Here is a 16,314-nt window from a genome sequence, read left to right as displayed (position 1 = left end):
TCATAGCCAACTAGTGTGCGAGAAATATAGTAAATAGCACACTCTTTCCCTCCTGCATTGTGTTGTGCCAATAGTACTCCCAAAGCTGTATTAGTTGCCAATATATAGAGTAATAGAGGCCTACTTGGATCTGGTGGGATCAGCAATGGTGTAATCATGAGATAATCTTTAGGCATTTGGAGTGCTTGTTGGCATCTGGCATCCCACTGAAAGCGGATGTTCTTATGTAGTAGGTGTGTAAATTGGTGACACTTATCTGCCAGTTGTGCAATGAATCTTCAGATGGACTGTAGCCGTCCTTATAGTGTCCTTAGCTGACTGATGTTCTCTAGTGGTGGCATGTCCATGATTACTTTGACCTTTGCTGGGTCAACCTCAATACCTTTTCTTGAGAGAATGTATCCGAGAAGTTTCCCTAAGGTTACTCCAAAGACACATTTCTTTGGGTTGAGTTGAACATGATATTGTTCTAGTCGATCAAAGATTTTCTCTAATATGTCCAAATGACCTTCTCTTGTGAGTGATTTTGCTAGTAAGTCATCCACATAATCTTCCATTATAGCATGCATCATGTCATGGAAGATTCTGGTCATTGCCCTTTGATAGGTGGCTCCTGCATTCTTGAGACCAAAAGGCATTACATTCTAGTAGTATGTTCCCCATGGACATGTAAAAGCTATCTTATGCTGATCTTTTGGTGCTATTTTTATCTGATTGTATCTGGAAAAACCATCCATGAGTGAAAGCATGGCATGTCTTGCTATTAGGTCCACTATGATGTCGATGTTGGGTAGGGGGAAGTCATCCTTAGGACATGCTTTGTTCAGATCTCTGAAGTCAATGCATATACAGATGCCCCCATTTGGTTTACCGATAGGCACAATATTGGAAATCCAATCTGCATAATCAATGGGTCTAATGAAGCCAACATCCAGGAGATTTTTTAAGCTCTGCTTTAACTTGGACTGCAATCTAGGGATGCATCTTTCGAAGCTTCTGCTTGATAGGTTTAGCTCCTTCTACTACTCTGAGGTGATGCATGACTAAGTCAGGATCAAGACAAGGCATGTCTGCATCTGACCATGCGAAGTTGATCTAGCGATTTTGGAAGAATTCGACAAACTTGGGCTGTTCCTTTGGAGTCAAAAGAGATGCTAGATGTATGTGGTGAGGAGTTTCACAAGTCCCCACATTGTATTCTTTTGCTTCATCGATCAGAATTGTTGATCTTTCCTGCTATGTACTAGAAGGAAGGATGTCAAACCTTTCATCCTCAGGTGCCTCAGAGAGGTTTTCACCATTGGATACGCTCTTTCTTTTTACTTTTCTAGGATCAAATAGTGCCACACTGTGGTTTTCACTAGAAGATCCATGTTTTATTGTTATATTTTTGCAACTGAAAGTTTTGACATCCACCCCAAAGTATGTTGCACTATTAAGTTCTATTGCGAATCTAGCTTTGTGGTCCCTGCTTGGTATGTTATCTCGTAATTCCAAGAAGTCGATGATCACCTCATCATTTTGGAAATGGTCAAGACATGGGGGATTAGGTTGTTTCCATTTGATGAGTTCAGGATGGATAATTGGCATTACCTCATCAATTAGGTTAGGTTCATGAGATGTTTCAGTGAGGATTAAGACATTATAGGCAAGGTCATCGATGGTACTCTCCCTGTCAGAATCGGGCACAGGATGTGATGTAGGGTCTGTGGAAGATGTTTCTAGTTCAGGAACCCAAGTGGTCTTTATCTGTGCTTCTCGATAAACAGGGATGTCTTTGCAGGGTGGGGGTAGTGATGTGTCTTCCTCATCTAAAGTGTTAAGTTTTACGGAATCAAATTCCAACTCATGTGAGTTAGTTTCTGAGTTACTTTCGAGTAGCCGATTACTGTACCATACTGGGATATCTTTTGAGTTAAATACTGCAGGCATGATCGGTTGATGTACCTTGGTGGATGAAATGATCGGTGCTGCAGGAAGATTGATGGGGATCAATGAATCCGGTACAAGGAGTGTTGGTAGTGTTAAATCTGCTACTTCTACTAGAACTGCTGGTGTTGTAGATATTGCTGGGAATTCAAATAGAGTTGCTGCTGCTAGGGGGACTTTTGATGTTATCACATCTACTCACGGTGTTGTTGGGTCAATTGTTGGGATGATTGACATTGTAGATGGTTTCAATGCGATAGTTGCTATGCTCTAGGATGCTGCTCTTATAATGAAAGGTGGCTTCTTTGTAGTGGGTTGATAGAGTGGTTTGCTAGGTTTTCCTTTGAATCGAAGTCTAGGCAAGATCTCCTTTTGAAAGCCTAAGCCTATGTTATCTTTAGGTTTCATTTTTGTTTGTAGTGGATCATGTCGCCCCTACTTACAATACCCCAAAGCACTTTGACCATCATATCCCATTCTTTGCATAATGAGAAGACCTTTGCCATATTGATCTGTGGGAAGCTTAACTCGCGGAATGTCGGTGGTGATAGGATCCTTATAGATCCATTCTGCTATGTCTTCATCATTGGTTTCCTCTTCTTGACTCTTTCTAAGGATGAAAGGTGTCAATGTACAAGTTGGTGTGACCAATGATGTTTGAAGCACCTGTTGAGGTTTGCCATGTGTTTTAGGAGAAGTGGGCATTTGTCCAACACAAAAGAGTTGGCTTAGATAGTATTCTCCAAGACCTTCCTCTGCAATTGTCATTTTGAGCTTCTCTTGCTTGGGTATAACATTGCTTGAACTGGAAAGAGAGGCTGGACTTATGTATGACGTGGAAGAGATGGCTTCTCTATTTTTGGGAACAGTAATCTTTGGCAGATGATTGATGTTATGGCAATATGCAAAGGGGTTTGCATCACCTAGGATCGTGATTTCTGCACCATTATGTGGGAGCTTGATACATTGATGGTAAGTGGATGGAATGGCTTGCATGCCGTGTATCCAAGGTCTTCCCAACAACAAATTGTATGGCAGAGGAAGGTCCAAAACCTGACATATGATGTGTTTCACCACTGGGCCTACTCGGATTGGTAATACAACAACTCCTTTGGATGAAAGCTCTGCATCATCATAAGCTTTGATTGTGATCTTCTTGCAGGGATCCACTGATTCAATTGCATATCCCAAAGCTATGACTAATTGGAGTGTACAAATATTCAGGCCTACTCCATTATCAATCAAGACTCGCTTGATCCTATGTTGATTGATAAATCCTTCAATGTGTAGTGAGGTGTTATGGGGTTGCTGGAAAGATGAATTGTCACTTTCGGAAAAAGTGAGACAAGGGGATGCTTTTAGACTTCCAACCATGGCTTGGAATTGATCTGTATTCAAGTTAGCAGGAACTGACGCCTCTTGGAGAGCTTGGTCCAAGATTGTTTTATGAGATGGAGATAAACGCAATAGCTCTAAGATAGATATCAGTGTGGGCATTTTATCTAATTGATCCACAAGGTTATACTGCTTTGGAATAGATGTGGTGCCCTGTGGAGCTGGTTTTATGGTAACTTTGCCGCGACGGGTAATAACATTGCAATCAAAACTGGCTGGATTCTTGATGGTAATGATGGCAACTTGTTCACTGGCATCATACAAGTGGTTCACAGTGTAATTATACATTGCTTGCATATAATCAGTGGTGTCTATGTTTCTCCCTGAAGTGGAAGGACCTCTTTGATCTTGTGATGGAAGTGGATTTTTGAACATCAGATGATCATTGTTTGTTGTCTTTGGGTCATGTCCTTCAATTTTGATGTCACCTCGATCAATAAGATCCTGAATAAGATCTTTCAATATGTGACAATTACTTGTCTTATGTCCTTTTCCTTGATGGAAATCACAGTGTTCTGTATCTCTCCACCATGTGGGTTTGACTTGAGGTTCATAATTTGATGTTCTTGGTAGAGTGACCAGATTCTAAGAAATCAACTAGCGTAACACAGTTTTGATGGGTCCTCCTAAGAGAGTGTATGTTCATTTTTGTTTTTGTTGATGTGGTCTGGGTTCATCTTGAGATGAGATGCATCCTTGATTTTGAGGAGCAACTATGTTAGTCTTGGGTGGAGGATTCTACCCTGCAAATCTAACCACAGGTTGGGCACTTTTGATAGTTCTTGCATCCACAACCCCATCGTTGATGACATTTTTATTTTTGTTCTAGAAGTTTGGTTTGTCACTATTGAAGCGAGGACGAGGGGCATCCTTTGGCTCATTATAGATTTTGATCAGCCCTTTCTTGCTGAGAACCCGTTCACACTTTAAACCTTTTGTGATCATGTCATTGAAGGAATTTGTGTCTTTGATATCTAGGTGAAATTCCATTTCCTTGTTTAAGTTGGAAATAAAAATTTCCACTAATTCTCATTCTGGTAATTGAAGTGAACGTCTGCTAGACATTTCACGCCCTCATTGCAGAAAGACTGAGAATATCTCACCAGGTTTTTGTTTAGTGTTACATAGATCAGCCATTGTGATATCTCGTTCAATGTTGTGTGAGTAATGTGGTAGAAACTTCTGGATTAGTTCTTCAAAGGTCCTAATGCCACTTGGTAATTAGGAAAACCATGATGTGGTTGTTCCACCCAAACTCTGGGGAAAAAGTCGCATTAGGTATGTATCCTCGTATGCCACTTCTAGGCATGCTGAATGGAACTCTCTAACGTGATCACGAGGATCACCTTTTCCTCTATACTTTTCAAACTTGGGTGTTTCAAACCCTCGTGGAAAAGGTGGCATATAAAGATTCCTATCAAAGGGATAGGGACAAATGTCATTAAGTGAAAACTGATTTGTTTTCACACCAATATGAAGTTATTGGGCAAGATTTTCAACTTGTCACCTTAATATCTCTATGTCATTCGGAGGAGGGGGAGATGGTGGATTACCTTGATGAAGGTTATATCTGATGAGATCTCATCTTCTTTCATCCTTATTACGACTTTGGCTCCCTAAGGGTAGTTGTTCAATATCAAAGTCTGAGGGTTGTTTGGCTCCCTCTTGAGAAAGTCTCAAGAAGTGAGCATCAACATTGCTTTTGAGTATTTCATCAAAAAGTCTATTAAAGAGAGGGTTGTGTTATGCCCTTTCTATTGCCGCAGGAGTAGGAGTACTTGGATTTTCTTCATTCATGTTTCCTCCAAGAGCTTCTTGGAATTCATTGATGTTTTCCTCTTCTTCTTCCTCAATTTCCATTTCTTGTTGTCTTGACCATGTTCAGGTATGAGCCATCTTGTTTACAAGTTTTTGTTGAAGTTGGGTGAAAATGATGATGAGTTGTTGATGAAATGAGAGATTTATGTTTGGTGTGGTGTTTTTCATATGGATCTCTAGCACTTTAAAGGTAGATGTTACCAAAGTTCTTTCTTGAATTGCTTGTTGCTTTTGACAAAGTGTGCAGTGATAAGGTTTAGAGAAATCTAAGATGTTTTATAGACTTAACTACCTAGTAATGAGAGGATTCACTTATAGACTAGTTTTAACCTGCGTAGATATGTCTCTTAGGATGAGCTTATCCTAGATGTAGAGACACTCTAAAAAGTGATGTATTGTGTTTGATTCAAGCAATATCTAAAGAGAACTTAGGACAAGAACCTCTTAATGTTTTGAGAGTTGAAATGAATGAGATGATGTGAAGGTGAGAAATGGATGAAATGTTTAACTTCAATAAAAGCTTTGTGTCACAAAAGGAACAAACTCTTCCTCTTCTTGTTCAGGGGTTGGGGGTTCTTCCCTAGCTACGTTGTATGTGATACAAATTTCTGGAAAGAAGTCGGGGTTGATCTTGCCTCCTTTATTTTTGTGATAACTCAAAGCTCTATATTGCATAAAAGCTTCATGGTTTAATGACTCTTGATCAAATTCATTTGATTTTCCTTGAAGGTAAATACGCATGTGGCGTAAGAAGGTTCTATTGGAGACAAAGATTTGTCTATTAAGATAGAAGAATTTCCTCCTTTTGATTAAATCCTTTGAGCTTAATGGTCTTCTTTTCAAGTTGACATGTTGATGAAGATTCTTCTTTCTCAAGATATGAAGAATGGTCATAAAATTTGATACTCTTGCTCTTTGTTTTTGATCTTTGTTGGTATTTTGGAAAAGTTTTATGTTGGATGAATCACTTTGTTTTTGGAACTAATTTTTTATGTTTCTTTGACAAGAAAACAAAGCAAGCACACAAACACAAGAATGTTGCCTCAAAAGGCACAAATAAGTATGGGTCTAGATCAACCCAATCCTTGGACTTTTTATGACCCTTTCCTTTAAATGTATTTTAAGGTGTATTTCCAAAGCCTAAAGTCGGCTCAATTTGCACTTGGTCTTGACTAAACAAAAACACTTCAAACACTTTTTATCCCTAAGGTCAAATGGCTAGTTGTGATAAATTTAACCCACATCTTGATATTTCTTCGACTTTGGTACTACATACCTTATGAATCCCGCCGTGGTAGGTAAGGATGTGATATACTAAGTCTTGCATGAGCATAACATATAGATGATCCCTATGATGGGGGAGTCACCACTTTCATCAAGCCACAAGTGACTTTTCAAAAAGCTATGTTTCTACTCAAGGAAATATGTATGGTGAGTATCTTGGGAGCAAAACCATCTATGCTTTTGCACTAAATTATATCACAAATATCCTCAATCAATAGAATGAGTGGGCTACTACTTAAAGGTGTTTAGTCATGTTTGATGTCTTTGAATATAAGTTCATTCTACAGTGACTCACTTAAGAGCCTTGTAACTTGTGGTGGGGCCCATTTGTCCTTTCGGCAAGTTCCACCTGTAGGAACAAGTATACCCAAGGCTACAACTTTCTCTCTCACTTGATTTCTATAGCGGCTCGAAGGATTTACCGCGCAAGGTCATTCCCAACAGTATTGATCTCTTGGCAGGCCTCTTTTAAAAAGATAAAATTTGAGTGTTACTAACACTTTTCTCTTGCACCTAGGACCACGAAAGCCAAAGGAGAGGATAGTGTGTGTTAGATGTAGGACCACTCGACCAACTCTTTGCACAATTGTGCCAATCACGAAATTCACTTGTTCTTTTTAACTTTTCATCACAATGATTTTCTATCTATTTGGAGATGTTGCTCCAACATTCATGGTGTTCTTTTAACTTCAAATGCAAAGGTTTGAGTAAACTAGGAAAATGAAAATCCTAGTCAACTTAATAAAAAGCACGTTTGCTTGAAGTAAATCGCTTTTGCAAAATTGAGACAAGTTAATTGTGAATTTTATTTGCACCAAAATTGAAGTGTGGATTGTAAATTTTTGCTTAAGTTTGATGCTAGAAATAAATTTGTCTTGTTGATTTTAAGCACCAAATGGAAAATTAAGCCTAAACTTGCAATAAACAAAGTTTGTTTTGTTCAATTTTTAGAACACCAAATACAAAAATTTGATCCTAAGCTTGCAAGAAAGTAAATTTTGTTTTGTTCAATTTTAAAATAGCAAAAACAAGTTTTTGATTGTTAAGTTGGCTTTAGACCTGCACAAGAAATGAATAGTTAGTAAAAATTGAACCTATGGTGGGCTCCTACAAGCCTAAAAATTTTCACTTTTTCGGTTACAGGGTCTTTTTTACAATGTTCTGTTACAATAGCGCTACTCTATGTTTAAACAAAAGCGCTATTTAACACAAACTCGCTAATATAGACACAACAACGCCAAAAGTAAAATTTTGACAACAAAATCAATAGCGCTAAAACATTCTCAAAAGTGCCAAAACAAGTTCAAAAGCGCTAAAACAAGATCAATAGCACCAAACTTGTTACAATAGTGCTATTGTGAGAACAATAGCGCTATTCTAAGAACAATAGTGCTAGAATAACAAGTTGCAATAGCGCTACAACGTGATCAAAAGTGCTAAAGCGCAACCTGTGTGTCAAGTTCAACATTCAAACATGTCAGTTGTCAAATTTTTTTGTTTTTTTAGGTGTTTGCATTCACGTCGGGTTCACCAAATGATGCACTACAAAAAGGGCAAGGTTAGATTAAAACCTGTGGTGGTATAACACACAAACAACAAGAAACAAGTGTTAAGGTTAGTGTTACTTAACCAAAGATTAACCTAAGCAGGCATATCAAAAGAGATACTAAGATCATGCTAACATTTTTAACAAATGACACAAATGTAAGAAGGCATCTCCAAATGCCTCTTAACATGTTCTTAGCTCCTTCTCCTTTGTTCCTCTCCTCTCCAAGTTCCAAAATAGTGTAGCTCAGAACAACTTTTTGCACTATGGATGCTTATGGAGATTCAAGATTGTAAATGATCTCAAGCTTATGCTATGCAAGTGTAAAACAAACTAATAAAATATATTATGAAAAAGAACTAAGATTTATTTTAGTCCAAGATGACAATATATGAGTGATTTATGCTAAATGCTCTCTAGAATTCACTATAGCTTAAATGCATACAAGTTTTTAGGATCTGGATTATGAAGAAATGGGCTCTATTTATAAGAAAAATGGAGCAATGGATGGTTGAGATTAAATAATCTCAACAAGGGTCAAGATTGAATGATACTGAATCCATGTGATGGCTTTCAATCCAATCCCAGGATGACAAATTTCAATATGAGATAGGTTGAGAGGAGAGGGCATAAGCATTAAATGCTTGACATGACTTGGGAGTCAACTTGGGGGTTAAGGTCAAGATTGGGTTGAGTGAATAAATTCTTTATTCAAAGAATAAAGCTTTTATCCAATGGATAAACTCTTATGCAAAGGGAAAAGGGATAACCATGGTCAAAGCAATAAATGCTTGAGGAGACCCATGAGTGCAAGTTGAAATAACCATTAATGGTTATGTAAGAGCCATTAATGGTCATGTAACAGCCATTAGTGGTTTGGAAGCCTTTAGAGGTTAAATTGTTGAACACACAAAGCATTAAATGCTTTTCAAAGACTTTGGAGTCTTTGAGAAGTGACGTAAAGTTGCTTAGGAATGTGACAATAATTAGGGGATGGATTAGGCTAATTAGGAAGGGTTTAGAAGAATCTAGAAGGGGGTTTAAGAATGCAAGTGGATTTAGTGTGTGAGGGAAAATAGGATTTTATTTAAAATAAAAATTCATTTATTTCAATAAATTTGTGGAAGTTGCATTTGTAGGAAAATGCAAGAGGGGATTAAATGATTTAAATAAATGTTAATTTATTTAAAAGAGGAAAATGGGTATTTTATTAAATAAATAGATTTTATTCATTTAATTAATTGTGAATTTGGTATAGTGAATTAATTAAAATAAATTGAATAATCTATTTAATTAATAGAAGAATGTTTGAAGATGAATTAATTAAATATTAATTTAATTAACTAATGGCTAGTGGATTTTTAATCAAATAAATGGAAAATGTTTATTTAATTAAGTTGGACAGATTTGTGTGACTATACAACCCTAACCCTAACCGTAATTAAACCACAATCTTATTTAAGGGTTTAACATTTGAGAAATAGTTATAAACATTTAATAATAATAAAAAAACTATTTGAATAATAATTTAAAATTTTTAATAAGTGTATATTATACATTATAATCATTTTAGAATTTTATATTTTAAAAACTATTTTAATGGATCTAATTTTTATGATTAAAATTTTAAAAACATTTTTTTTAATATTTATAACACAATAAAGAGATAAATAGAAAAATCACATGTATATATAAATTTAATTTTTTCAATATAGAAACATTATATTTTGATGACTAAAATTATTTCTTTAAATATGTGATTTTGATTTTTTAAATTTTTTTTTAAAAAAAGTATGTTTACAACTTAGAAACATACAAGTTTTTTTTATCTTTCTAAATTGATAACTAAGATTCTTGCAACATTATCTTAACAAAAAAGAGAAAAACGTTTTGTTATATCACTCTATGCAAATATAATTCAGAAACATTATATTTTTATTACTACAATTTAGAAACATAAAAATTCTTTTTGATCTTGAAAAATCACGTGTGTATAAATTTGTTTTTTTCAATATACAAACATTATATTTTCATGGCTAAAATTATTTGTTTAAATATGTGATTTTGATTTTTTAAATTTAGAAAAAATTATGTTTACAACTTAGAAACATACAAGTTTGTTTTTATCTTTCTAAATTGATATCTAAGATTCTTGCAACATTATCTTAACAAAAAAGAGAAAAATGGTATGTTCTATCACTCTATGCAAATATAATTTAGAAACATTATATTTTTATTACTACAATTCAAAAACATAAAAATTCTTTTTGATCTTTTTGAAAAATATATATAAATTTTGAATTATTTGTTTAAGCATGATTTATATTTTTATATTTAAGATTTAAAAACATACAAATTCTTTTTGATCTTTCTAAATTGATGATTAAGATTCTTTCTTTCATTTTTTTATCAAAATTTCTTCTATATACTAATATACTATGTAGGCAACAATATCTTAACAAAAAAAATCATATGCAAATAAAAATTTATTGATTTTAAATTGATACTAACCACTATAATGTACTAAATTTTACAATATTATATTTGAAATCATGTAAAACATGAATTTTTTCTTTAGATTATATTAAGAGGTGAAATCGTATAAAGAAGGAATTTTTTCATTCCCATAAATACTTTATTAAAAGATAGACATAAATCTTGAACAAATTTGACTAAAAGAAAATTGTTTATCATGAAGATACTATTCCAGCTAATTTTTGTGCAACCAATTGCACTAGAAGTAAACAAGGCATCAGAAATGTAGAGGGAAAGGCTTCGATTATTCACCATCATATTCTCAATAATGTGGGTTTATATTCACCTTTGTATTGATGATCACCACAATTTAATGGCAACCCCTCAGCTATCTGTATGCAGCCTTACCTGGTGAAAAGGATTTAGTGCTCTACTTTTTGCAAGTATACATATTCCAATAGTTCTTTACCTCATTACCTGTACTGCCTGGCACTCGACCTACAATCAATGACCATCTTGCACAAATTTAATTCAAATGTAGAGAATCCAATAGATAGCAAGAACCACGTATGAACTTTTCAAACTAGGAAAACAAAATGAAACACATTAAATTCTTTGTGCCCAAAATCAAATATGGCAGGGCGATACTAAAAATTGTTTTTTGATGCAAGATTTCAATAAAACAACAATGATAGCAGGCAACAACAATAGAAAAACTTAAAATGGAAATGGCTTACCATTTGCTTTTACTATATCCATAGCATTTTCTGCCTTCCCAAATGTCACATTAAACATAAATCAAAACCATATGTCACTGGTTAATAAAAAAAATGTTTACCTTAAGGAAACTAAAGAGTACAAAATACAAAATAAATAATAATGAAATCAAACTGGAGGAAAAACAAAATACAAAAAATAAAGATAGATGAATGCAATGGTCTCATTTAAAGAGATCTGTAGCTCATCTTCTAATCTTCCACTACCATTGCAGTTAAGGATGACTTCTCTTCCACTATGGTGGCAGTAACGTTAGACTCTTCAGTTGCCATTTGCTTTGTAACTGTCTCCATATTTTCAATTTTCTTTAGTGTTTACATGAAATATTCCACTTTTATTCTATCCTTCACTCCCCCTGTTGTGACTGTATAGGAACGCCTCTCGGTGTAATTAATTTATGTCTAGAAACCTTTTCTTCACATTTCTTTATAATTTGTGCAACTTTGTGCTACAAATTTTAATACTCAATCTTCTATCCCACATTTTTTTTTTTTTTTTTTTAAAGAATTTATCATATTAATGAATACAATGGTTACCTTGTTATACAATCTAGTTGTTTGGGAATTATTATTTGATCAACCTATAAAAAATGAAGAGTATAAAATATCTTCAATCAAGCTAGTGCCTTCAAAATGCTTTAGAGAAACAATTGAAGTCTATAGATGTGAATGATTTATCCTTATAACTCAATGACTACAATGAATGCATTGAATCCTTTTAAATGTAAGACCACTATGTCTATTAAATATGAGGGTTTGGGCCAATACTTATTAAGATCAAATAAGATATTTAAAAAATTCATTTACATAAATGGATAATGGAGATTTGTTATTTCACCCTATATGAAAATAGAAAATGGGATAGGTGTAGGTACTTACAAATATGTGTAATATGGTAGGATATTAGCATGGTGAGAGGGAAAAATATTTATGCAAAATTATGCCATTTGTTAATGTCTACAGATTAAAAAATCCTTTGATATAGACACGTAATTAAATGGGAGATCTGGTATGGGTGTGTGAATTTGTCATTATATTTTTCCCTTATTTTGAGGGATATTTGAATCCTACAACAAACTTATATCTCCACTTATATAAAAAATAACAATAATGCATGTAAAGTAAATTCGTATACCCTCAAAGATATGTCATAGGGTCCATATAAAGTATAGACCATATGAGGATATTATTGTGTGTATACAATTTTTTTTGCATATTCGTTGTACAAGATGAATATCTATAGGAACATCAAATAACCTTCATATCTTAATATAAAAAATAGTAGTGGCATGATATATGCCTCCCTTAAAAATTGGTGGCATCTATAGGATACAAATAATTAGTAGAAGAGAAACATAATACATGAAAATTAAATATAATCTAAGCATGTAAGCTTATACTCATATAAATTTAGAAAACAATTATAAATAATGCATCATAAACATGTGGTCTAGAGATGGAATCTGTATATATGAAGCTTTCCCTAATAGAAGAAATAAAAATGGCAATGTTGCCTTTAGGAGCCTATCAACACACACACACATGCACACATGTAGAGCACTGCAATAAGCATATGCACCCCAATGTGGTATCTAGAAGAATGAGTATAGAAAGGGGGGAAAGTCATTTAGTACTTAGTGAGAAAATTAAAACACTAGGCATAAACACAACATAACAAGCATAAACTCATGATAAGATGCAAGGGGTCCTATAAGAAGGAAAGGGGGAATTTTACATAATACTTTTGTGTAGTGTTGAGCATTGCACACATGCGATTTTAGAGTATACAAAACCTTGTTGAAGGTTTTGCAAATGGGGTTGCAAGCTAAGTGGGTTTAACCTTGGAGGGAACTCTTTGGTTAAGCACACTCGAGTTGGAGTAGTATTGAGATGGGTGACCTCCCAGGAAGTCCCAATGCTTCACCCATGTGAGCATCACCTAGATGCAATGAGTGCTAAGTGGACCATTCATTCTCATGAGAGATGGGTTATTGTGAACCACTACTCATGAAATATGGGTCAATGAGTTTGACTCAAAAAATACACAACTGAACCCTGATAGCAATATCATAGTTTGACTTGTTGTGGAAAATACCTCCTACTTACCAATTGATAAGCTAAAGTGGCTCTATAATGAATGATTCATAAGCCATTACACTTGTTGAAGGTTTTTCAAATGGGGTTGCAAGCTAAGAGGGTTTAACCTTAGAGGGAACTTCATGGTTAAGCGCGCTTGAGTTGGAGTAGTGCTGGAATGGGTGACCTCCCAAGAAGTTCCAATGCTTCACCCTTGTGAGCATCACCTAGATGCAATGAGTACTAAGTGGATCATTCATTCTCATGAGAGATGGGTTCTTGTGAGACACTACTCATGAAACATGATTCAATGAGTTTGACTCAAAAACTACACACTTGAACCCTGATAGCAATATCATAGCTTGACTTGTTGTGGAAAATACCTCCTACTAATCAATTGATGAGCTAAAGGGTCTCTATAATGAATGGTTCATAGGGCACAACACTTGCTGAAGGTTTTAAAAATTGGGTTGCAAGCTAAGTAAGTTTAACCCTGGAGGGAACTATATGGCTAAGTGTGCTTGAGTTGGATTAGTATTGGGATGGGTGATCTCTCGAGAAGTCCTAATGCTTCACCCCTGTGAGCATCACCTAGATGCAATGAGTGCTAAGTGGACCATTCATTCTCATGAGAGATGGGTTCGTGTGAACCACTACTCATGAAACATGGGTCAATGAGTTTGACTCAAAAACTACATAGTTGAACCCTGATAGCAATATACCATAATATACAAAACATTCCATTTAGCTATGGAAAAGAGAATTTTGAATTTATGCTATAATGACGTTGAAATCCCATTTCCTTGGTAAATTGTGCTTTATCCATAGTTTTTGGAGTTTCATTTTCTTAGATAAAAGTGCCACACAAGGATGTCTACATAGTGCACTAGCATTCTACAAAAATGTGTGATTCAAAAAGCCACTAGAGCCTTACGTTTTCTAGAATATGCTAGTGTAACACTCCTATCAAGATGGTCAAGTTTGGAGGATGCACCTGGACCTTCTAAGCTGGTAAATCCTTACCCTATTTAAAATGAGGAAGGATATCTCATTGAATATCTCTCCCACATAAAAACTCTTTGCAATATTGCTCCCTTTGTTGATTTTACTAGGAGACACCATTTTAGAATATCCTAATTGTGTTCTTTCTCATCTTTGTCAATTTTGAACACCTTTAGAATAGGACACCCAACATTTGTGTATGACACTTTCCAGTCTATCTTTCAATTTTAGGTTCCTTTTTATACCTCTGTTTGGAATTTGGCTTACTTTTTGTTATTTATATTGAAGTCATAAATTTTGTTATAGTTAACCCTAGATCACATACTCACACTTCACAATCTTAATTCCAAATTTTTAAAAAAAGAACAAAATCCAAGTGTTTAGCTCTCATTTCAAGATTATATCTAAACCTATTCATATTCCAATGTCATGAATGGACCATTGAGATCCTTAGATTACATGAATTCCAATTTTTAGAGACTTTGTACATCTTTCTTCGTACATACTCTTTTTAAGAATGTGAAGACATCATCCGTACACCTAAATTTTCTCTTCCTAAGGGAAGGAATGTTGTTTGGCAATCGTGGACCGTATTATATATCCAATTTTGAGTATATGCCATTAGTATAGATCCTATATTGAGAGGGGTCTCCATGGTTTCTCTTCTTTTCTCTTATGGAAGTAATTTTTAATCACATGGGGCTTTTTTATGTGTCATGTTCTAGAGAGAATTTTTCTTGCATTTTCTCTCTTTTAGGGAGGAGTTTTCTTCCATTGGGTTTTCTCCTTCCCTTCATTTGTGAGAGATTCCATTTGCTCATTATTCTCCCTAAGTTGCACCTAAGGTTGTGTTGTGTTAAAATGGTATTTTTTTATCTAGTTTCCCCCTTTGTAGTGTGAACAAGGTAGATTATCTAATGAATTTCTAGTTAGTACCTTTTCACATATGTTCACAGTTAAGATTACTTGATATGTTAAGAGGCTTTCTAGGATTCTCTTATAGAAATGTGATCTTATCCCCCAATTGTCACATGACATAGAATTAAGACACTTGTCATAATCCTAGTCAATCCTATATCTCAAACTTACCTATATAAGAAAGTTTTTATATGTATATTCTGGTATTGCATATGCTAATTTATTGATCATATTGTTCTAATATATTTGCATACATGATTAGAAATTTATGCTCTTTCTTCTATCTTTTGTAGAAGGTTGTTTTAGTTTTATAGGCAATCATGGGATCTTGATTCATTTTATAAAAAATAATCCTCATATATGGTTTCTATTAGGTTATCTTTAATCTTTATCAAGAATAATTCATTGTCTATAATAATCAATTATTTATTAGCACATTTGAATAGAACACAATCAAAGAGGTCAACTAGTTGACCTCTTTGCTTGTGGTGATTGAGATATTTTATTACTCTAAGCCTAATAAGATATTTTATTACTCCAAGATGTAGCACTATAGCTAACTAGTTGGCCTCTTTGCTTGTGGTGGTCAAGATCTTCCTTTGAGAACTACATTTAATGTTGAAAGAATGTCTTCATGAGGTGAGCTATAGGAGATAAATTTTGACCAATTTAACAATGAATTGTATCATAGTTTTGAGTCCATGGGTTTAGGAAACTATTTATCATTTTCTAATTGCTTCTAGGTTGCTATAGATCAAAGAATTGAGTTGGACTATGCTATATTTTTTTAAATATATATGTACTATTGAAATATATATGTACTACTGAATTAAATTTTGATAGAGTTGAAAATTTATTTGATAGCAAAAATACATTCTTATTGTATTATTATTCTTTTGTTGTGAATGTAACGAGAGTATTGTTGTTATTTACTATTTTTTTCTAAAATGGTTTTCCAAGGTATATCTTGTGTTGTATTATGTTACTTGAATCTTCTATCTTAACTCCCCCATGTTAAATTTATTTTTGGTACAATATAGATTTAATCCTTCAATGTTGATTCACTAGTTTGTTAGAATTGATAATTGAGATTTG

This window comes from Cryptomeria japonica, unplaced genomic scaffold (genome assembly GCF_030272615.1).
Source record: "Cryptomeria japonica unplaced genomic scaffold, Sugi_1.0 HiC_scaffold_14, whole genome shotgun sequence".
In the NCBI taxonomy this organism is placed as follows: Eukaryota; Viridiplantae; Streptophyta; class Pinopsida; order Cupressales; family Cupressaceae; genus Cryptomeria; species Cryptomeria japonica.
The sequence above is the reverse complement of the archived record's forward strand: the minus strand, read 5'-3'. Positions refer to the sequence as shown.